The sequence below is a fragment of the Micromys minutus genome (genome assembly GCF_963924665.1).
Source record: "Micromys minutus genome assembly, chromosome: X".
NCBI classification, from domain to species: Eukaryota; Metazoa; Chordata; class Mammalia; order Rodentia; family Muridae; genus Micromys; species Micromys minutus.
The window spans coordinates 97,923,243-97,948,760 of record NC_137970.1 but is presented as its reverse complement, the minus strand read 5'-3'; the positions used below and the strand labels follow the sequence as shown (position 1 = coordinate 97,948,760).

General features: G+C 34.6%; 1 pseudogene across 1 annotated transcript in view; it reads left to right on the top strand.

Moving 5' to 3' along the window:
• LOC308415148 (large ribosomal subunit protein uL14-like) overlaps window positions 1–21,404 on the top strand; it is an 87,075-nt pseudogene extending 65,671 nt beyond the window's left edge. The window contains exon 3 of the transcript in view: window positions 20,930–21,404. The product of the transcript in view is annotated as a large ribosomal subunit protein uL14-like (transcript). The remainder of the gene's footprint in view (window positions 1–20,929) is intronic.
• The last annotated feature ends 4,114 nt before the right edge of the window (window positions 21,405–25,518 follow it).

Below are 25,518 nucleotides of genomic sequence, written 5' to 3'. Positions count from 1 at the left end.
GAGTGATATAATTACATTTTACTTAAACTATGTAATTATTTAAAAATGAAATAGACTTTACTGATTTACTGAATGCATAAATGATATATATTAAGGTTAAGTACATTAAAGGCAATACTTAAGTAGTTTTTTCAGATATTGCCTGTGGCCACTTATCAGTGCTTTGAGAATCCATTACCAGAAAATATTCAAGTAAACCATACTTGCTTTACATTCACAGGTGACTTATCTGATAAAGACTACAGAATGACATTAATTATGCACGGGAGCACTGGAGTATATTTCATCCTAGGCTCTATCAAAGCAAGTCACTGTGAAATGAGCAGAATGATTTAACAACACACAATGCATAAATGGCCCTCTCCACCTTAAAGGTCTTCAGGACAGACTCTTAATTTGATTTCTGTTTTGTTGTGTTATCTTCATTTAATGGTCTTTAGTTCTCCTTATTATAAATGTAATTTTTAAGGGTCAAATTCATTTAATTTCACTTTGGCTTCAGAATACCTAAATGCAAGGTTGTGGAAACCACTAGCTTAAAACATATGCACTGCAAAAAATGTCTGCCAAGGCAACCAAGTCACTAGGACAATTTTTCTAAGGAGAGTAAACAAAGGAGAGCTCTCATCTACAATGTGATAGAAAATTATAAATATTTGAGCCAATATCAACACTCAAAATCATATTGAGTCTGTTTCCATCCCTTCTTCCAGCACTAGAATGATTTTCTCATTCTATCGTACTTCACAATATTATGCTTGCTCAAGGAACAGTCAAGTTTGCTTTCTGCTGGAATATCTTTCCTTGATAACTTTTATCAAATATTTATTTCTCTAAGTCACTTGCTTAAACCAAAGCATCTCTTTCCTTGGCTTTAGTAGTCTTTTGAGCCCTTTGGTAATTTTGCTCAGCAAGAGTTTGTGACTTCTTGGAGGGCAGGGTTCATGCACTTCAGTGAGTTTTTATTCACCTTTCAAATATTATATTATATTTATTCTTAATATCTTTACCTTCATATAGTATATAGTATTTACATGATTTTGCTACCTCTATCTCCTCTCCACTCATTTCCATCTACATGTTCCTTCTTAAATTCATGACACTTATTGAATTACCATTAATACTTGTATTATGATTTTAAAAAGCATTTCTTCACTATTAGTAATCATGAGTAATGCAAAAACCTTAATAGAAACAAAGTTGTTTACAGAAAAAAATTCTAAGAGACTATAAGATCCAACAGTACCTCCCTAATATTTATTTTAACTGTGGAGGCCATGTTAACTACTAACTGAACTTACGGTATACATCTTTCTATTAAATCTCTGCTCAGCTAGTTCTTTGAATTCATTCTGTGATATTTGACATGTTTGTATATCTTATATGTCTCCCTTTTGTTATATGAATGCAGTCTGTACATCATATGGTTTAATAATCCTGCTTTCCTACCACAAACTTGATCATGGTGTTTCACCTACAATGTTAAAACTACTCCTCCCCCATCCATCACAAAATATTTTTCTCAGGGTATAGAAAGCACATTTTATTCTATTATTTTTATTATATATTTTACTCTTTATAACATTTTTAATTTAATTATGCATTGGCAATATTTTTCTGCTCCTACAAGGCACTCCAGGTCTTTTCCCATTCCATAGCCACCTAGCTTTAATTTTTCTTCTAAAAATAATAATAATAATCTCAAGGATAACAAGAACACCTCAAAACCATGACACACCCAAGTAAACCTTACCAAACTGTAACCAACCCTTACAGACAGACAGACAGACAGACAGACAGACACACACACACACACACACACACACACACACACACACACACACAAATCCATAAAAAATAAAGCTTGTGAATTCCATATGTTGGTTGGCTCTTCTTGAACTCAGGGCCTGTCTGTGAGCATTGAAGATAAGGAGTGTCACGATATTAGAAAAAAAAAATTATTCCCTCTTCCAGAAGGTGTAAGTGAATGTTCAGTTGTTAACTTTACTGGAGTCATTAGGTTTTCATTCATCCAATGATTCACTCACTCATTTTGTTATAGTAAGGTAAACCAAAAATAATCCTATCACATTGAAGTTGAGCAAGTAAATTTAACAGAAGGAAGACAGGCCTAAAGAGGGTGGAAAAAAAACCCAGAGACTGAATTACTAGCACATTCCAGAATCCTATAAAACAATGCACTGGACATCATAATACATACTCAGGAGCCCTGATGTGCAGCTGGGCAGATCCTATGCTAGTTGCTTCAGTCTCTGTGAGTTCATATGAGCTTTACTCATGCTGGTTTAGAGGGCCTTTTCTTCTTAGTGGTTGCCCTTTATCTCCTCAGGTTCTTACACTTTCTTCCTCCTCTTTTGTGGGGTTCCCTGAGCTATAAGGAGATGATGCTATGATGAAAAATGTGTACTTATACCTGCATTTTAAGTCCCCTCTCTCCATAAAGAGAGTCTCCATAAGTCTCTCAATTTTGTTCCCATCTGCTGGAGAAAGAACCTTCTCTGATGAAGGCTCAATAAGGCACTGATGAGCATAGCAGATTATTTTATCACTATATTTCTCTTTCTTTTTAGGCATGTATTATTTGGTTTACTTTAGGTCTCCGGGCTATCTAGTCTCCAGTCATTCAGGCAGTGTATGGTTTCCAAATGTACTACAATCCTACCTGAGTTTTTTTCAAATCAAGGTTTCACTGCTCTTGAAAACTCTAGTTTGTGTGAAGGTGACACAAAGTTTAAGAGTTCAGGGATCTACTTTTGTTCTTCTACTTGTAGCTACCAAGTGTGACCAGCTCAATTGGTTGAACATGTTGTTGGTATTTCAATCTGAACTTTGGCTTCTGTGAAAGTTAGATGGCTATAGGAGTGTAGGTTTAGACATGGATCCTCCATTCTATTTCATTGATCAGTCTATCTTTATACCAGTGCAGTACTTATTTTATTACTATAGCGCTAGAGTACAACTTGATAAATCCAGCATTTTGCTATTCAAGATCATATTGCTTATCCTGGGGGCTTTTCAGTTTCTATAAAGAATTTGAGGTTATGTTCACCATATCTATGAAGAATTAATCTTGAATTTTAATGGACATTGTATTGAATATATAGACCACATTGTTGGTACAAGGAGGATCTTACTGAATAATTCCAGAAACATTGGTATTATTTCTTTTTTGAAAGTCTGGTATAATTCTATGCTGGGTACATATAGAAGTGGGATTTTCTTAGTTTAAATATTTTACTAATTTCATCTCCTTGTGTGTTACAAATCTATTTTAATTATTCATTGCCTTAATGTAGTTTTGGTAGGCGTATGAATGAAGACATTTTAGAATGTACAGAGTACTAAAAGTCTAAAAAAGTATATAAAAAAAACTCAGTGAAATATGGTGTATGAGAATAAACACAGCATTCTCAAAAGATGAAATACAAATGAATAAAAATATCTTTAAAACAAACAAAAAAACTTGAGTTACACCAGCACCAGTGGCCTGCCCACGCACAGGTCACTGGCAGCTCAGAAAAACTGCAGGAGGACTCTCCATTCTAAGTGGAAAAGTAAGTCAACATCTTCTGCCCACTCTCTACACCAGGAGAGCCTCCCAGAACTCTTGCAGTGCAAGCGGAGGTACTACCTAGGAGCACACACTTCCAGCCCAAGGGCAGATCAAACCCAGCTGCATCAGGATTGGGCTCTGCCATCAGAACTCACACACTACCCAGAGAGATGAACACCCAGTAACAATCTCCCTGTGGAGACCACTAGCGCACAGACCCACAAGAGAGACAGGCTCCAGTAAAAGACAACAAGATCACCTAGCATCACCTATAATAAGATGGCAATAGGCAAGCACCAGACTCTAAGTAATGGAAACCAAGACAACCTGGAAACATCAAAACCCAGTTTGCCCACCACTGCAAATAGTGGATATCAAAACTCACCAGAAAAACAAAATTAAGGCTTAAAATCCATCTTCATGATGATGATGGAGATCTTTGAAAAGCACATAAATAACACACTTAAAGAAGTACATGAAAACCAGAAGAATACATGCAAACAAGTTGAAACCCTTAAAGAGGAAACAAAAAAATATCACTTAAAGAGCTAAAGGAAAGTACAAACAACTAGGTGAAGGAACTGAAAACAGAAAGAGAAACAATGAAGAAAACACAAAAGCAGAAAACCATGAAGTTGGAAACCTAGGAAAGACATCAGGATTCATAGATGCTAGCATCACCAACAGAATCCAAAAGATGGAGGAGAGAATCTCGGGAGCACAAGATAGCATAGAAATCATTGAAACAACAGTCATAGTCAATGCAAAAACCAAAAAGCTCTTAACCCAAAACATCCAGGAAGTCCAGCACACAATGAGAAGACCAAACCTAAGGATAACAGGTGTAGAAGAGAAAGAATCCCAACTGAAAGGCCCAGTAAATATCTTTAAGATAATTAAAAAAAAAAAAAAAAAAAAAAAAAAAAAAAAACTTTCTGACCTAATAAAAGAGATGACCATGAACAAAAAAAAAAAAAAAAAAAAAAAAAAAGCCAACAGAACCCCAATTAGACTGGACCAGAAAAGTAATACTTTCTGATACATAATAGTTGAAACAACAAATGCTCAAAACAAAGATAGAATACTAAATGCAGTAAGAGAAAAAACAACAACAGGTTACATATAAAGGCAGACCAATCAGAATCACACCAAACTTTTCAACAGAGACTATGAGAGCTAGAAGATCCAGAACTTACATAATACAGACACTAAGAAAACAAAAATTTGAGCCCAAGTTAATATATTCAGCAAAACTCTCAATCACAATAGATGGAGAAACTAAGATGTTCCAGAACAAAAATAATATCTGTTCACAAACCCAGCCCTACAGAGGATAATAGATGGAAAACCCTTCCACAAAGTGGGAAACTTCACCTTTGGAAAATCAAGAAACTAATCCTCTTGCAAAAAGAATGAAAGAAGAAAAGCACACAAACACAACTTTACCTCTAACAAGAAAAAGAGCAGGAACCAACAATCACTAGTCCTTAATATTCCTTAACATCAATGAACTCAATTCTCCAATAAAAAGACATAGACTCTCAGACTGCATATGCAAACAAAATCCAGCATTTTGCTGCATACAGGAAACTCATTTCAGCAAAAAAGACAGGCACTACCTCAGAGTAAAAGGTTGGGAAAAACTTTCCAAGCAAATAGTCCCCAAAACAAGCTGGTGTAACCATTCTACTAGCAAATAAAATAGATTTTCAACCAAATGTCATCAAAAAAAGACAAGGGAAGACACTTTTTACTGATCAATGGAAAAAACAATCAAGATGAACTCTCAATCCTGAAGATCTATGTTTCAAGTACAAGAACACCGACATTCATAAAAAAAATAAAAACCTCTACTAAAGTTCAGATCATATACTACACCACAAACAATAATAGCGAGAGACTTCAACTCCCCACTCTCATCAATGGACAGATCATGGAAGCAGAAACTGAACAGACACAGTGAATCTAACAGAAGTTATGAACCAAATGGATTTAATAGACATCTATATAATATTTCATCCTAGAACAGAAGAACATAGTTTCTTCTCAGCACCTCATGGCACCTTCTCCAAAATTGACTATATAGTTGGTCACAAAAGAAGCCTCAATAGATATAAGAAGATTGAAATACCCCCATGCATCCTATCAGATCACCATAGACTAAGGCTGGTCTTTAATAACAACAGAAACAACAAAAAGCCCACATAAACATGGAAGCCAAACAATGGGCTAATCAATGATAACATGGTCAAGGAAGAAATAAAGAAAAAAATTGAGGATTTTCTAGAGTTTAATAAAAATAAAAGCAAAACAGACCCAAACCTATTTGATAAAATGAAAACAGTACTAAGAGGAAAACTCATACTTTTTTTGTTTTAAATTGAACAACTTTATTTTAAAAACAAAGATAAATGTACAAATTTTAAACGAATTTTTGCATTAAAGTATATGAATACATTTTGTCAGTACTAGATTTTTTAAAGGTTTGATAGTATGCATTAAAATCTTACTAGTTACAACCCTGAGATTCCACCTCACACCAGTCAGAATGGCTAAGATCAAAAATTCAGATGACAGCAGATGCTGGTGAGGATGTGGAGAACTAAGAACACATCTCCACTTTTGGTGGGGTTGTAAACTGGTACAACCACTCTGGAAATCAGTCTGGTGGTTCCTCAGAAAATTGGATGTAGTCCTACCTGAAGACCCACTTATTACACTACTGGCCATGTACCCCAGAAAAGTTCTAACATACAATGAGACACATGCACCACAATGTTCATAGCTGTCCTATTTATAATATTGAGAAGCTGGAAAGAACCTAGATGTCTTTCAGTAGATGAATGTATACAAAAATTGTGGTGTATTTACACAACGGAGTACTACTCAGCTGTCAGTGACAATGACTGTATGAAATTCTTAAGAAAATGGATGCATCTAGAGAATATCATTCTGAGTGAGGTAACCTAGTCACAAAAGAACAGACATAGTATGCAGTCACTGATATTTGGATACTAACCCCAGAAAGCTCTGAACACCCCAGAAACAACTCACAGACTATATGAAGTTCAAGAAAAACAAAAGCCAAAAAAAAAAAAAAAACCTCATACTTCTGAGTACCTCCAATAAGAAAGCATACACTATCACACTGACAGCTCAGCTGTCAAAAAGAGCAAAAAGAAGCAGATAAATCGAAGAGGAGTAGACTGGAGAAAATAATCAAACTCAGAGCAGAGCATTGCCAAGTAGAAACAAAAAGAACCATTCACAGAATCAACAGACCCAGGAGCTGGTTCTTTGGAAAAATCAACAAGATCAATAAATCTTCACCAGACTAAATAGAGGGAGCAGAGAAAGTATTCAAATTAACAAAATCTGAAATGAAAGGAAAAGAAAGAAAAAAGAAAGAAATTAAGGATTTTCTAGAATTTAATGAACATGAAAGCACAACATACCCAAACCTATGGGCTGCAATGAAAGCAGTACTAAGAAGAAAACTCACAGCTCCGAGCGTCCTTTGTTTCCTGCATATCCAAGAGTATGACAGTATGGCCATAGCTAAAGACACTATTTATTTGCTTTATGGAACATGAAAAAATAAAACCGGAACTTACCTAGAGTCTTCATCCATATTAGCCAGCTTTCATAGTGCACAAAGGTGTTGTGCATGCTCCTAAAGTATACAAGTAACCATTTGTTTTACTCATTGACATATCAAATTATTCTAGACATAAAGGTTGATGAAATAGTGGTATGAACATTAGGGGATGGGTAAACATTTTTTTAATCGCATTTGAGTCACCAAATTAAACCAATGCAGGACATCATCACTGATACCAAAAACCTGTGGGTAAATAGTCCATAGACCCTAATTGAGAACTTATCACAAATATTCTGATAACTGAATAAAGTATTAAATTGTACTTTAAGATTAGTACACCTCCTCACCAGAAAATTTTTTTTCTTTAAATATAAACATTTTATTGTATTTTCTACAATGTATTTATTTATTTATTATTCAGTTTATGTCATTCTTACTGATCTCTCTTGGTCATGCTTTTTACAAGCCTTACTGTTCTGCCCTGGCCTTCTTCCTGAGCAGGTGACACGCCCAATCCTCCCACCTTGGCATATCAAGTTTGGTAAACTAAGCTCTTCCTCTCCCACTGATTCCAGACAAAGCAGTTTAACTAGAAGAATATATGCCACATATAAGCAAAAGCTCTTGTGTTAACTCCCATTCCAATTGTTGATTAAGACCAAACTGCACATCTGCTATATATGTCTGGGAAAATCTAGGCCCAACCTATGTATGTTCTTTGGATGGTGGTTCAGTTAGAGATGATTCTCTGGGCAGTAGATATGGCTTAACACCTAAACCCAAAATTGATCAAGATTAAGAATTTTTTGAAGTCATTTTTCTTACTGGGACATTTATACACATATAATGGTGAAAATGAAATAAATTTTCTAGGTATAATATGCCATTCCTATGTATGGGCTTCAGTAGTTGTGACTGCATTCACAACATCTGTGAACGTTCAAGCCAGACAAATATCACAGCATCGAGCTGGGTGATAGGCATGCCATTTCACCCCTAGCTAAGAAGCTATTGGCAATTAATGACTGCTGGGAATGGAAGGGTCGGTTTTCTTTAATTGTATGTCCATTGGTATGTCCACCACACTCTGGCAAAGTACACATCCAAAATTATATTGGCAGCATAAATTAGTATTGAGTACAGAGAATTATGTAGATAAAGTGTATGAATCTGGAAGAGATTGCTAAAGTAGTACAAAATACAGTGCATTAAATTCTGTAAGAACTAATTAAAATATTAAAAAGTGAACAATACAAGCGAATGAAATTAGAAACTGAGTGTACTGTTTAGCTCTTAAAATGTACTATCATATAGTTAGTGTGCTACTGATTTTCTCATGTAGAATTAAATTAACAATATAATTAGGATTTACATCTATGTTTTTCTGAATGTCAGGCCAACTAGGATACAAATATGGGACACATTTCTAAATGCTTTACCATAATTAAATATGTTAGGTGTTCCCAAATAAATTACTAAGTATTCCAAATTAGAATGTATACTATTTAGAGCATTGGTGTGTATAGCTAGAATACAGGAAAATATCTGAAACAATACAGAAAATATGCATAAGGCTATATAAAGGATTTTACTGATTGTATTGTGAAGAAATAAATGAGAGTGATAAATAATAAATAATGTATAGTAAGTGAAGTATAATTAACCTGTACAGGCTTGAATACAAGAGTCAGGAGACATAGAGAAGTTGATTTAGAAATACTACTTTAGTTACTGGAAGCTAGCCAGACCCTCACACATTGTTCCTTCTACTACCCCTAATTTATATTCCCAATTTATCCACTTACTTTCAGATCTTCAAATGGTTTTATTATCTTAGTTTTTGTTTGACTTTACTGATTTTCTAATACTATAGCACAATCTCAAGCTGAGCAAAGTGCTACTTCAGCATGTAACCACCAAATAGCAATATATATTGACTCTCTGTCAAACATCAAACCGATCTTTTAAATTGCTTTGATGACTTATAAGGCTGTGTTTTCTAAAGGCCTAGGTTTATTATATAATGACTAGCACTTGTGGCTTATAATGGACTGTACAGATTTTTGGAATTGAGTAAGACACTTTATCACTTGCAAAAAATAAAATAAAAATCTGATATCACATTTGACCTTGGACTTGGTTGAAGAAGAAACACCTTTAACTTGCCACTGGACAACTCGCCACTGGACAAATTACAGTACACAATTAATGAACAGATTATTGTAAGGATATCACGGGTAAAAATAAATGAATGAGTAAGCACATTTTCTATTCTCACTGACTTCATTACTACAAGATAATGAAAATAGGTGATTAGGATGAATATTTGAAAGTGCAAGCCTTAAAAAAAGGGTATATTATAGAGTTAATACTCTCCATAAGAATGCTGGGAATATGCATTAAGTTTATTCATCTTTATTTGTAGGAAGTCTAACTTTCACTATTGAATTTGCTATTGCATTAGTTTCTTTGCCGAAGCTAACACGTATTAATCCAGCCTGAAAATGTGTCCTCCTGTAGTTTTCTGTACGCGTTATTCATTCTGCTTATAATACGCTATCCTAAACTCTGACTATTTAGCAGTTGTCTACTTCTTGGTTTGTAGTACAATGACTATTTTAAAGAAACCTGCTTTAAACTTAATCCATTTAATTTTTTTTTACAACAGCCAATATAGTAACAGCATTGTGTTCTTAGATGTAATTTTATTTTTACATAATCATATTCTTCGGCAAATGAAATTAAAAAGTATGTTTTATTAAAACTTTACTTTTAACTTCCTATACACAAGTATATAATCACATATACAAACATATACATGAACATGGACATACAGAGAAAGAAAGAGGGAGGTTATGAAAAAAGAGGAAAGTTTACTTTCTGGTAACAGGATAGAGTTTATCAACTTCTTATTTTAAAGGCATAATTAAAAAAAATACTAAATACCCCATGACTTATTATTATGAACTGTATCATGTGAAAAATGTCAAATGAGTACTCAATATTGTGAATTTAATAATTCCATAACTTCAGAAGTATATATAGGGAAAATATTTATAAGTGATTAATATGCAGATGACATACAGTCATGAGTAGACAATAAAAAAGTGTATACATATACACATCCATGTAGATAAAGTTGACTTACATGGGCATAAATTTATATGGTTCTGGAAGGGGAATGACGGAAACCAAAGCCTTGAAATTCTTGGTATGCATTTGTGTCTAGGTTAACAGACTTAGAATAAAGAAATCAGATAGTATAGCTTTAATTCTGAGATTGAAGGCTTGAAAACCTAACAGCTGCTAGTCAAAACACTTTGACTCCAAAAGCCAGAGAAATTTAAGTTTTGATGTCCATAGATAACATGGTATTTCATAGCTCCAGGAAAAAGAATTATGATTCATCTTTTCTCTAGCTTTTGTTCTCTCCAAGCCACTAGGTAATTGGATGATTTCAACACACACTGAGAAAATACAGGCCACTTATAGCCATGTCCTGAGATTCTGTTATAATTTAATTAGCTATTCCTTAATTTAGACAAATTGACACTTAAAATTAACCAATAAAAATCTACTTTTATTTTTCTTTAAGTATTTAAAACTGAGACTTAAAGGAGCAGTATTAGAGACAAGGAATGAAACATTTTTGTCCATAATCTTGCCAGTGAAATAGAATCAAATCTTAAATTGTGCCTAAATTCAAATATAATAATCAGAGACCATATTTTTCTCATAAACTTGTCAATGGTGTGAGTGAGAAATAAACTACTGAGTTTAAATTCTCCTTTCTCACTTTGACTGGAAGACAGGGATTGATTTATTCATAAAAGAAACTGCAGTCTCTCAAAAAATCTAAATTTTATAAAAAATTTTTCTTCTCTGTAGGATGTACATGCTCAAACCTGTGGACAATGTGTTAATTGAAAAGTTCAGAGAAGAGAATTAAAGAAACCCTACCAATTTAGTCTCAATAATAAATTCTACCATCTTCAACAAGACCTTTAATATCTCTCAATTTTGTTATATTAATTTGTCAAATTCAATTTCTCAGCCATGCTTACCTACAGGGTATAAATGAAATGTTATATATGAAAACATTCTCAAAAATGAGAATTGTCATTCAAAAAGAAACATGATATAGGACTTTTGCCATGTGCAGAAAACTAGTTCACTATGCTGCAGAGAGTTAATTTCAAACTAAAAGAGACTGAGGCTCATTCTCTGAAGCTTGGGCTAACTTGCATAATCATCCTTTTATCCATCTGCAGAGCTGCTTCCAGCATTGAAAGAACCCTATAAATCTCCCAGTTCCCTTCTTGCTTTACTTGCTGAATCAGTCTTTGTGAAATAATCCCCTCTAGTGTGTAATATTTTGAAGAAACTTTAAAGAAAACTCTGTGTCCAGAAATTGCTGATTCAGGACAATGAATGAGGTGACAGAGATGTATTTGGAGCACTTTTTTAACAGGAAGGTAGTCTAGCCAATACTATGTGAATAAAGAGACACCTGTTTAGCAAAAGAATGCACATACTTACAAATCACATATATGGTTCTTATTTGAAAACATGGCATGTGGAATGAATATATATCATTACACTTTAAAGTGACAATTCTCTGTATTCAAATAGGCCCTACTGAATTTATGGTATATTATAATCTCGTATCCTTATGCCTCCATACATAATAAATAGATTCTAGCAAATGCACCCTGCAGTGTGCTATACCATAATGCCACTGGATATAAAAACAAAAAGTACCCTTTTCACCAGGCATAAAATAAATCACACTTATTCATAAACACAACTGACAACAAATAACTCTTTCTAGCTTAAGAAAGTCATTATTCAACTATTTTATTCAGAGTCATAGAGTTTTACTGGCAGATCCATATATACAAATACATGTATAAATACACATACATATACACATACATATATATTAGTAATTCTTATCTTTCAGAAAAAGGAGCTATCCTGAATCTTCTTCACATTTATTAGCTACTACACCAAAATAATTTATTAAAATATTATGTTGAAAGGAATCATCTTTTGAGAATAAAACACACATATTAGTCGTAAGTGGTAGACCCTGAATGGTGACATCAGAATATAATTTGCAGAGCTTCTTAATACCAGCTTGCTGAAGAAATTTACTCAAGAAATTATCAAAAAGAGAATACTTCTTGGAATCATCTGTACTAGTTTTTAAAAGGAAGACACAAAAATACATTCCATAAACATAGTGAAACCCTTGCCCCTGTGGCATGCTGGGGCATCTTTTGGGTATATGTCAAAGAGTCGCATAGCTGAGTCTTTAGGTAGATATATTTCCAACGTTCTGAGTAACTTCCAGATTGATTTCCATAGTGACTGTACCAATTTTCCATACCACCAACAATGGAGGAATGTTCCTCTTTCCATATTCTTGCCATCATCTGAGTGAGTTTCTGATTTAGCTATTCTGACTGGTGTAAAGTGGAATCTCAAGGTTATTTGAATTTGCATTTCTCTGATCACAGAGGACTTGGAGCATTTGTTTAGGTTATTCTCAGCCACTGGAGATTCCTCTATTGTAAATTCTCTGTTTAGTTCTATACCCCAATTTTTTATTGTTTTTTTTGGGGTTTTTTTTTTTTTGTTGTTGTTTTGGTCATCAGCTTCATCCATATATATAATATATATAATATATATATATATATATATATATATATATATATATATATATATTAGCCCGTTATTAAATGTGGGGTTAGTGAAGTTTTTTTTTTTTTTCCCAGTCTGCAGGTTGCTGATTTGTCTTATTTCCAATCTGTCTTATTGACTATGTTCTTTCTAGTTACATGAGGTTCCATTTATTAATTCTTGAATGTAGAGCCTGAGTTATTGGAGTTCTGTTCAGGAAAATTTGCCCTGTAGCTACGTGTTTGAGGCACTTCCCCACTTTCTCTTCAAAATGGTTCGATGTATCTGGTTTAGTGTTGAGGTCCTTGATTCACTTAGACTTGAACTATGTGCAATGTGACAAATATCGATCTATTTTTATTTTCTTTTTTTTCTTTTTTGTCACAACTTTATTTACTGGATAAAATTACTAATAAAGAGAGCGGAGCCTGGCCCATCTGCCACCCAGAACGGCAGCTCGTAAAGGCTGAACAACTGTGACGTGGAACAGAACTTAGGAACTTCTGTTTCCACCCGGAGGCCACTTCAGGATGCAGAGCAGAGCCTGGCTCATCTGGCACCCAGAATGGCGGCTCGTAGAGGCTGAGGAACTGGACACAGAGCGGAGACTGGCCCATCTGCCACCCGGAATGGCAGCTCGTAAAGGCTGAATAACTGTGACCTGGAACAGAACTTAGGAACTTCTGTTTCCACCCGGAGGCGACTACAGGACGCAGAGCAGAGCCTGGCTCATCTGCCACCCAGAACAGCGACTCGTAGAGGCTGAGCAACCGCTACCAGGAACAGAAATTTCGAACTTGTTTCCACCCGGTGGCGACTTCAGGACACAGAGCGGAGCCTGGCCCTTCTGCCACCCAGAACAGCAGCTCATAAAGGCTGAAAAACTGGTGAGTGGAGGACCTAGGCTGCTAGGGAGCAGAGGGATCTCTACGGAGTGCACACAGAAAGTGCACCCCCTACCTTGCCCTGCCCTGCGCTGCCCGATTCAGCTACCAGGAAAAGAAATTTTGAACTTGTTTCCACCCGGTGGTGACTTCAAAACGCAGAGCAGAGCCTGGCCCATCTGCCACCCAGAACAGCAACTCGTGAAGGCTAAGCAACTGGTGGGTGGGAGACCTGGGCTGCCAGGGAGCAGAGAGATCTCTGCTGAGTGGACACAGAAAGTGCACCCCCTGCCTTGGCCTGCCCCACACTGTCTGATTCAGACACCCGGAATAGAACTTGAGAACTTCTGTTTTCAGCCGACCACTCTGATGCATAGAACAGGGCTCGACCCATCTGCCACCTGGACAAGTGGAGATCCAGGGACACAGACCAGATACAAGGAAAAGGTAAGAACATATCACTGAAAACAAAATGGCAAGAGTAAAGCAAAAGAGTATATCCCAAGGAAACCAAGACAACCTGGCAACACCAAAACCCAGCTCTCCCATAACAGCAAACATCGGAATTCCAAACACTCCAGAAAAGGAAGACAAAGACCTGAAATCATACCTCAAGATGCTGATAGAGATACTTAAACAAGAACGGGAGGAAAAGCAAAAAGATTCAGAAGCTTTTAAAGAGGAAACAAGAAAAACACTCAAAGAACTCAAAGAACTAGAGGAAAACAGAATCAAAGAGATGAAGGAATCGAAGAGGGAATTTATAACAGAAATTGACACAATAGAGAAAACAATAAAAGAGATAACCCTAGAGTCAGAACACCTAAAAAAAAAAAAAATCAGGAATCACAGAAGCAAGCATTTCCAATAGATTACAATAGATGGAAGAGAGAATCTCGGGAGCAGAAGACAACATTGTAAACATAGACAAAACAGCCAGAGAAGATGCAAAAAACAAAAAGCTCCTCACAAAAATGTCCAGGAAATTCAGGACACAATGAGAAGAATGAACCTAAGGTTAAAGGAATAGAAGAGTGAGAAGAGTATCAACTAAGAGGCACAGTAAATATCTTCAAAAAAATCGTAGAAGAAAACTTCCCTACCCTCAAGAATGAGATAACCACGAGCATAAAATAAGCCTTCAGAACTCCAAATAGGTTGGACCAGAAAAGAAATACCTCCGACACATAATAGTAAAAACATCAAGTGCCCAAAGCAAAGAAAGAATACTAAAAGCAGTAAGGGAAAAAGGTCAGGTAACATATAAAGGCAGACCAATCAGACTCACACCCGATTTCTCCACAGAGACTATGAAAGCAAGAAGAGCCTGGACAGACATCATGCACACCCTAAGAGAACGCAAGTAGCAGCCCAAGCTGATATACCCAGCAAAACTATCAATCACCATCGATGGAGAAATGAAGATATTTCAAGACAAATCAAAATTTATACAATATCTGACCACAAACCCAGCACTACAACGAATTATAGGTGGAAAACCCAATACAATGAGGGAAAATACAGCCTAGTAAAAACAAGAAAACTCCTAAACAAGAAAACTAAAAGAAGAAAAAGACACAGACACAACTCAACCCACGAAAGCAATAATGGCAGGAAAGAGAAACAACTATTCCTTGATATCTATTAACATAAATGGACTCAACTCCCCAATAAAGAGACATAGGCTATCAGACTGGATACATAAACAAAATCCACCCTTTTGCTGCATACAGGAAACTTATCTCAGAGACAAAGACAGACACTATCTCAGAGTTAAAGGGTAGGAAAAAAACTTCCAAGCAAACAGCTCCAAGAAGCAAGCTGGAGTGGCTATTCTAATATCGAATAAAGTAAATTTCCAACCAAAAGTTATCAAAAAAGATAAGGAAGGACACTTTTTACACATTACCGGCCAAATCTGTCAGGAGAAACTCTCAATCCTTAACATATATGCTCCAAATAAAAAAGCACCCACGTTCATAAAAGAAATCCTACAAAAGCTCAAAAAATTCATTTCGCCTCACACAATAATAGTGGGAGACTTTAATACCCCACTCTCCCCAATGGACAGATCATGGAAACAGAAACTGAACAAGGACACTGCAAAACTAGCAGAGACTTTGAACCAACTAGAATTCATAGATATATACAGAACATATTATCCTAAAGTAAAAGAATACACCTTCTTCTCAGCACCCTATGGCACCTTCTTGAAAACTGACCACATAATTGGACACAGAGCGAGCCTCAATCAATATAAGAAGATTAAAATACTCCCATGCATCCTCTCAGATCACCATGATTTACTGCTGGTCTTTAACAACAAAAAAGACAACAAAAAGCACACATACACATGGAAACTAAACAACACTCTGTTAAATGATAGCGGGTTCAAAGAAGAAATAAAAAAAGGAATTAAGGATTTTCTAGAATTCAACGAAAACAAAAACACAACATACCCAAATCTATGGGATGCAGAGAAAGCAGTACTGAGAGGAAAACTCATAGCCCTAATTGCTTCCAAAAAGAAAATGGAGAGAGCTAACATGAGCAACCTGACAGCACAGCGAAAAGCCCTAGAACAGAAGGAAGCAGATATACCCAAAAAGAGTAGACGGCAAGAAATAATCAAAATTAGGGCAGAAATAGACCAAATAGAATCAAAAAGAACCATTGAAAAAAAAAAAAAACAAAACCAAAAGTTTGTTCTTTGAGAAAATCAACAATATTGATAAACCCCTAGCAAGACTAACTAGAGGGCAAAGAGAGAGTATACAAATTAACAACATCAGAAAGGAAAGTGAGGACATAACAACTGAAACTGAGGAAATTCAAGAAATCATCAGATCCTACGACAAAAACTTATACTCCACAAAATTGGAAAATCTGGAGTCAATCGATGAATTTCTAGACAGATACAAGATCCCAAAGTTAAACCAAGACCAAGTAAACCATCTAAATAAACCTATAACACCTAAAGAAATAGAAGAAGTCATCAAAAGTCTCCCAACCAAAAAACCCCAGGTCCAGACGGGTTCAGTGCAGAATTCTATCAGACATTTATTGGGGATATTACACCAATACTCTCCAAACTATTCCAAAATATAGAATCAGATGGAATACTACCTAACTCATTTTTTGAGGCTACAATAACCCTTGTACCTAAACCACACAAAGACCCTACAAGGAAAGAGAACTTCAGACCTATCTCTCTTATGAACATTGATGCAAAAATACTCAACAAAATCCTTGCAAACCGAATCCAAGAAAACATTAAAACGATCATTCATCATGACCAAGTAGGCTTCATCCCTGGGATGCAGGGATGGTTTAGTATAAGGAAATCTATCAATGTTATCCACCATATAAACAAACTCAAAGATCAAAATCACATGGTCATCATACTAGATGCTGAGAAAGCATTTGACAAAATCCAACACACCTTCATGTTAAAAGTTCTGGAAAGAACAGGAATCCAAGGTCCATACCTAAACATAATAAAAGCAATATACAGCAAACCAACAGCCAACATCAAACTTAATGGCAAGAAACTTGAACCAATCCCACAAAAATCAGGGACTCGAAAAGGTTGCCCACTCTCCCCCTACTTATTCAACATAGTACTGGAATTCCTGGCTGGAACAATTAGACAGCAAAAGGAGACCAAGAGGATACAAATCGGAAAGGAAGAGATAAAAACATCACTCTTTGCAGATGACATGATAGTGTACTTGAGTGACACCAAAAATTCCACCAGAGAACTCATACAGCTGATAAACAAGTTCAGCAAAGTGGCTGGATACAAAATTAACTCGAACAAATCAGTAGCCTTTCTATACTCAAAGGACAAACATGTGAAGAAAGAAATTAGGGAAAAGGTACCCTTCACAATCGTCACAGAAACTATGAAATACCTTGGTGTTACTCTAACTAAGCAAGTGAAGGACCTGTAGGACAAGAACTTCAAACCTCTAAAGAAAGAAATTGAGGAGAATCTCAGAAAATGGAAAGATCTCCCATGCTCATGGATTGGAAAGATCAACATCTTAAAAATGGCCATCCTACCAAAAGCAATCTACAGATTTAATGCAATCCCCATCAAAATTCCAACCCAGTTCTTCATGGAATTGGAAAGATCAATGTGCTAATTCATATGGAATAACAAATGACCTAGAATAGCTAAATCCATCCTCAACAACAAAAAAAATCTACGGGAATCTCTATCCCTGACCTCAAGCTATATTACAAGGCAATTGTGCTGAAAACTGCATGGTACTGATACATAAATAGGCAAGTGGATCAATGGAATAGAATAGAAGATCCAGAAATGAGCCCTCATGTATATGGTCACCTGATTTTTGACAAAGGAGCAGTAAACATTCAATGGAAAAAGGACAGCCTATTCAACAAATGGTGCTGGTCCAACTGGCACTCAGCATGCAAAAGAATGAAAATAGACCCTTTCTTATCTCCTTGTACAAAGCTCAAGTGTAAGTGGATCAAAGATCTCCACATTAAACCAGATACACTGAAACTATTAGATGAGAAAGTAGGGAAAGCCTTGGAACACATAGGCACAGGAGAAAATTTCCTGAACAAAACACCAATGGCTCAATCTCTAAGGTCAAAGATTAACAAATGAGACTTAATGAGATTGCAAAGTTTCTCTAAGGCTAAGGACATCTTCAAAAAAACTAAAGGCAACCAACAGAATGGAAAAAGATATTTACCAACTCCACATCAGATAGAGGCCTAATATCCAAGGTATACAAGGAACTCAAAAAGCTAGACACCAGAAAATCAAATAACCCTATTAAAAATGGGGAACAGAGCTAAACAAAATGTTCTCAGTTGAGGAACTCCGAATGGCCGAGAAACATCTGAGGAAGTGCTCCACATCCTTAGCTATCAGGGAAATGAAAATCAAAACAACCCTGAGATTCCACCTAACACCAGTCAGATTGGCCAAGATCCAAAAATCAGTTGACAGCAGATGTTGGCGAGGCTTCGGAGAAAGAGGAACCCTTCTCCACTGTTGGTGGGGTTGCAAACTAATACAACCACTCTGGAAATCAGTCTGGCAATACCTCAGAAAATTGGATATAGTACTACCTGAAGACCCAGCTATTCCACTTCTGGGCGTATACCCCAGAGACACTTTAATACACAACAAAGATATATGCACCACAATGTTCATAGTGGCTCTATTTATAATAGCCAGAAGCTGGAAAGAACCCAGATGTCCTTCAGAAGATGAATGGATACAAAAATTGTGGTACATTTACACAATGGAATACTACTCAGCCACCAGAAACAATGACTTAACCAAATTCTTAAGAAAGTGGCTGCTTCTAGAGAATATCATCCTGAGTGAGATAACCCAGTCACAAAAGAACAGACATAATATGCAGTCACTGATATTGGGATGCTAACCCCAGAGGCTTGCACTCCCCCAGAAACAACTCACAGACTGTATGAAGTCTAGGAAATAAAGAAAATAAAAAAATATATATTTACAAAACAAGAAGACTTTGACAATTTCTATGTTGTGTTTTGTTTTGCATGTACTTTATGCTCATTGTAACTATTAGGTTTTCAATGCATACTGTCAAGCCCTTGAAAAAATCAAGTACTGACTAAAAAATATATTCACATAGTTTTATGTAAAAATTATTTTAATATCTGAAAAAACAGTACTGACAAAAATGTATAATTTTAAGCAAAAAAATGTTTAAAATCTGTACATTTATCTTTGTTTTGTAAAATAAATCGTTTTGAAAAAAAGAAGTAAAAATATATAAGCAAAATACCAATAAGAAAAAATATTCCCAAGCAATGCAATTTAAGTAAAAAAAAATCTACAAAAATGTTATTGAAATTAATGTGGGCACAATTTATACCATCACATGTTATTAATATATCCAATGACATTTTTTTTGCTGCCAGGCAAATACATTCTTGGTTATAGGTAGGACCCTCTGTCCGCACTCCCCTCAAAATGCTGTCAATATACTTCTATTAGAAAAGGATTGTTTTAATTCAATTATGTTTTGGTCCATAGTAGATAAAAAGAGAAACAATTTATGAACAAATGAGAAGAATAGATACTAAAGGATAGTTTTTTTTCTTTGTTTTTTCTTCTTCTTTACAGAGAATATATCTATACTTGATTTTAGGAATAAGTTGAATCTTTGTGTACTAATATAAAATATGACAAAAATGCTAAGACAAAAGAAATGTTTCAAACTATTGGTATTAATGTTGTTTGTATAAATAGATGCAAAGGTAATAAAGCTGGAATTTGGGTGATTTTAAGTGTACATTAAGAGGGAGAATTATGCATTTTTTGTGAAGCTTTTACATTATTAGAACTACTTTCTTTGTTCATAGTAAGCATGACATTTTGAGGAATTAGAATGATCGAAAGGGAAATTGGGACAAATTGAAATAATGTTTTTGAATACACCTTAAAGCAGTAGGCTCTGTCACATCTCTCACTTTGCATTTTTTAAAATCTTTCCAGATAAGCAATTTATCCTCTTCATGAATGAAGAAAATATTGACCACAGATTTTATTTTATTTTAGTAAATTATATGATTGTATTTCCAAAGTACAGTATCACGGACTTATTTATTCTTAATGAAACGGGGTTTTAAAAAATCTAAAAATATCATTAAATATGACAAATTTGTGGAATGAATTTAGTCCAGTCTATTTCTGATCATTATCTATATTGTTTCCCATAAATTATGGAGTTAAATAGAGAAATGTGATACTACACAATTCAGTCCATCATATAATAATTTGTGAGATTTTTTAATGATAAAAAAATAGAGGCAACAAATAAGTCATAGTAAGCAATTAAAACATATTCTTTGATCCAGAATGCATTGATCATGACAAAAATATTGAAATATTTTTTATAAAAACTATAAAAATATTCACATCAAAGAAAAATAGTTGGGAAAAGTCATGTTTATCTATGTTGATTTTCTGATAAATGTAGTACACCTATAAACAGCCACTATTAGATGATGGAATGTTTCTGTCCTTTTACTATAATTACCCAGGTCATTAAACACTATTAAATGTTTTTACATTCCTGTTCCTTTATTTTCTCTTATATTAAAATTTCTATAATAATTATGAAACATTTATCCTCTCGGCCTAAAACTTTTTAATAGAGCTTTAATCTGGACTCTTTTTGGACGCTCAAGATATCGAAGCAAGGACATGGTGGGTCCTAGGGAGCAAAATTCCGGATTTCCCTGGGTCTTCCGGTAGGAGTTGTGATCAACTGTGCTGACAATACAGGATCCAAAAACTTGTACATCATCTCTGTGAGGGAACCAAGGGACGGCTGAACAGACTTCCTGCTGTTGGTGTGGGTGACATGGTGACATGGTGACAGCCACAGTTAAGAAAGGCAAACCAGCGCTAAGAAAAAAGGTACATCCAGCAGTGGTAATTTGACAACAAAAGTCATATCAAAGAAAAGATGAGGTGTTTCTTTATTTTGAAGATAATGCAGGGGTCATAGTGAACAATAAAGGTGAGATAAAAGGTTCTGCTACCACAGGTCCAGTTGCAAAGGAGTGTGCCAACTTGTGGTCCAGGATTGCATCCAATGAATTAAATGATTCTCCAGTGTATTTGTAAAATAGATTCATTAAAAATTCTTGAAAAACAAGGAAATTTAAATTTAATTAAAATGTAATTGTATCAACTCTTGTCTTTTATATCTCCAGTACCTCCAAAATTTCCCCCTTCAAAATCCTCCCATTTCTCATCTTACCCCTGTCCAATAGATGATTTTTTTTTCTTTAATTATGTGTTTTTTCAATACTTTCATACATTTTATAATATAATTTAATCATATTCACTTCTCATTTCCACCTCTCTTATCCTGATCCTATTCCCACTGGAATGGTTCCACGTATTTAAAAAATAATAATCCTCTGAATTTAGCATACATGTACATGAGTCTGAGACTATTTATTGGATAGTAGATAACTGCGCCATGCGGAAAACTTAACTTACTTCTCTAACAACCATTAGGTGTCAGTAGATACTCATTTGGTCACATGTGTCCCTCCCCCATCCCAGTGGAAAACTAAATGCTTCCATTTATGCAGGATCTTCTAAAAGTAACAACAGATGTTGTATTTCATAATTGGAGCATCTACACCATGCCAAAAAGCAGAATTTCATGGAACTTCTATTCATCCTCCATCTATCTAATTTTCTCTGCCCTCTTTACTTCAGTGTCCCACTAGTGTTCTGAGGAGACCACTACTAGTTAACATTTCTGGCTAAACTAAGGGTAATTGCAAAGCAAATCTCTTTGCTGAAGGTCTACTTCTTTCTTGTGTATGACCCCCTGAAAAGTCTTTATATTATTTAAAGATATTTTTTTATTGTTCAAAAATTACTACACATGAGGAAATTAAAGGTAAATGAAATATAGAATGTATATGGCACCATAATGAAAAAGGAGACTCGCAAACATTCTTGCTAGCATTTGTATAGAGTAGTCCTTTTTACCATCATGAAACTAGTAGTGCTTTCTACTACAGCAGTTGTTACAAAGAAGTAGAATGCATGACATATTTGGGGAATGTAAACTTACAAGTGGTAATATATTGAAAGAAAGAGAAACTATGTAAAAGAATTGGTTATTTTACTATATTGTCTATTTGGGGAAAATAATTGCCTTTTAGTATGTTTTATCATTATTTAAGGTAATGTTTAGATGATTTACTTTGGTACACTATGTCTTCCAAATTTAGAATCTAATGTTGTAATAATAATAATAGTAATACCAGCTCATCTTGTCTATAATATTATTGTTGGTTTTGCTCTAGGTGTTATTAGATTGCAACCAGCTATTGTTTAACTTTTCTATATATACTATATGAAAAATATAACCACATATACACACATATATATACATATCTACATGTATATCTATATATATATATTAGAATGTTTAGTTTACAAACATATTTACTGCCTTTTCAAATTTTTATTAAATATATAATCTTCAATAAAATTTTATTAGATTTATTAACCAGTGTTCAGGATTTAGGGACTGCTAACATGCTTGGACTTCTGTTTCATATGCATCCTAACTGGGTACAAATGTTATTTGATTTCATCCTTTGGAAGCTTGAACAATGACTTTTGTACCATTAAAGCTAGTTCTCAGGGAGGAAACACTTATATATATTCTTGCTGAAGAAACTGATTACCTTGTGACTGAAGCATGTGGTGTCTTTAGCAATACGGAGTTTTTTTCCACCTCTGGGGTTCAACTGATGGCAATAGCCATAGACTGGCTGGATGATTTGGGATTCCCTTGCATAGTCTAACTACCAACTACTCTGAGAACTTCTCATGTATGGTATTGATATCCAAGTTTTTTTTACATGGTTTCTGGGGTTTAAAAAATATTTATGTTTGCAGACCAAACAATTTACAAATAGCACTTTCTCCTCAAACCTGGCTATGCGATTCTTGCAAATATTTTTTTAAAAACCATATATTTTAATATGCTAGATGAGCATTACTCCATTCTTTGTTTCTATCAGTCACTCAGATATAAACAAACTCTTAAAGCCTTATTTGTGAGTTCTTGCTCTTGGCACTCTGTCTTAACAGACTATTCTCTGACCTGTGAAACAATCTTAGTCCTTGCTCTAATAGGTTACTTAAAGTCTTGTAATGCAATTGAGCACAACAAAGAGAAACACGTTTAATAAGTATTTAATATATGATCAATGGAAATTATGTACTTGAATAAAATGAATTTATAAAACATATTGCTATATAGAATTAATACATGCTTATTGAAACCAATTTTAATATAAAAAAGTCGGTTTGCAGAAACAACTGTAACACTTCATAGAGAATAATACGACTTTTCACTATACCTTAGAAATCATGTTTAATCAATACAAATAGCCATTGCTTAATTATACATAATTTGTTAATGTATAGTAAGTTTAGAAATTACTTATTCGAATTTCCGCTATTGACCTACAAACACAAACAATTTGAAATATATAAACAGTCAGTGGAATTAATAAGCTTCAGTCAAAGTTGAATTTTTTAGAATTATTGCTTTCTTAGTGTGCCTATTGAGGAGGCAAAATTAAAGAAGATAAGATATATTAAACTTAACCAAAATGATTCTCCAATATAATTTTCCCAATTCTAAGAGAATACGTAAAAAAAAAAAATAAAAAGATCCATTTTTTCCATCATTAACAATGTTTTAAATCAACTCTGTCATCTCAAGAGAGCTATTTTAGCTTAATGCAAGCAATTATTAACAGTTAACAAAAATGATAGGGGAGAAACTGAATGAAACAACATTCAAGCTTGTGAAGTAGTTAATCCTTTTCAAAGCACTGCATTCTTTCTTCATGAATGTTTCCAAAATAATACTGCCTCTGCTTTTTTGTCTGTTTTACAAACAAAAAGACATCAATCACTTGTCAGCATTACGTGAATGTAGTTCTAAGTTATAATTTAGGAGAATTTTGGGTGTATAAAGCAACTCCAGATAAAACTTACTTAGAAACAATAAATAAACACCATGGGAAAATAATATATAGTTGTTGAACATGAGTCAATTCATCATCATTTTCTTTTATCTCATAAAATATTGTCACTGAAAAACTTAGCTTTCACCAGAGCAAGATAAGGGAAAAAATTCAGCTAGCTAAAATAATACTAAAATAATTATTATTGAAAGTAAGAAGATAAAAGTATAAATATTTTTGTAACATTTTTAAAATTATGAATTTGAAAATTTTAATTGATTCCTTGATATTGAGTAGGTATAAGTTTAGTATCATTGCCCATCATTTCTAGTATATTTACATTGAAATGATATGGGACATACCTATCCCTTACTATCATTCTTTAACTCTACCTAGTGCTACCACCATATCTATTTTTCATCTTTCTGGGTTTTTTTTTATTATTTGTTTTGTTATTAGTTCCAAACCTTACCCTGGAGTCTACTGAGTGCAGCCTCTGTATGTTCTCACTTTGTCATGAACCAGGACATGAGCAATTTTCTAGTGCCACCAAAGGAAAAGTGACTTTCCTTCCCAGAACAGCCATCGATTATTCAGAGCTTTTGTGACAGGGGTGGGATCTTGGGGTTTCTTCCTCCATTCATCATGGAATCCTGACAGGCTTGGCCTTGTGTAGGTAACCACAAATGCTGTGAGTTGATGGGTGTAGAACCCATATTATGTCCAGATGTCAGCACTCCAGAATTCTCAACATGATTCTCTCTGACTTACTTTCCATAAGTTGTCTTAGAATTAGACTGTAAAAGGTTGATATAGATTACTCATCTACATCTGCATCCTCAGAGGTACTTGTACCTGCTGCTTTTATGAAATAAGAGTTTATGCATGAACACTACCAAGAGCAGAAAGAAACTTCTCTGACCAAAGTTGAGAGTAGTACGGATCCATTTAGAAGACTTTTTGACAGCATGACCATTTAGTAAAATCAGTTTGGATCAGGGCCTGTAGTCTCCACATTCATGGGCATCTGACAAGGTTTATATTTCCATTAATGAAATCCTTCATGTGGAGGAGGCCTCATATTCAATCTATGTATATATATATATATGTATATATATATATATGTATATGTATATATGTATATATAATATAATTATATATATATATATATATATATTATGTATTATATATTATTACTATACCCATAATGACAGAATTATACCAGT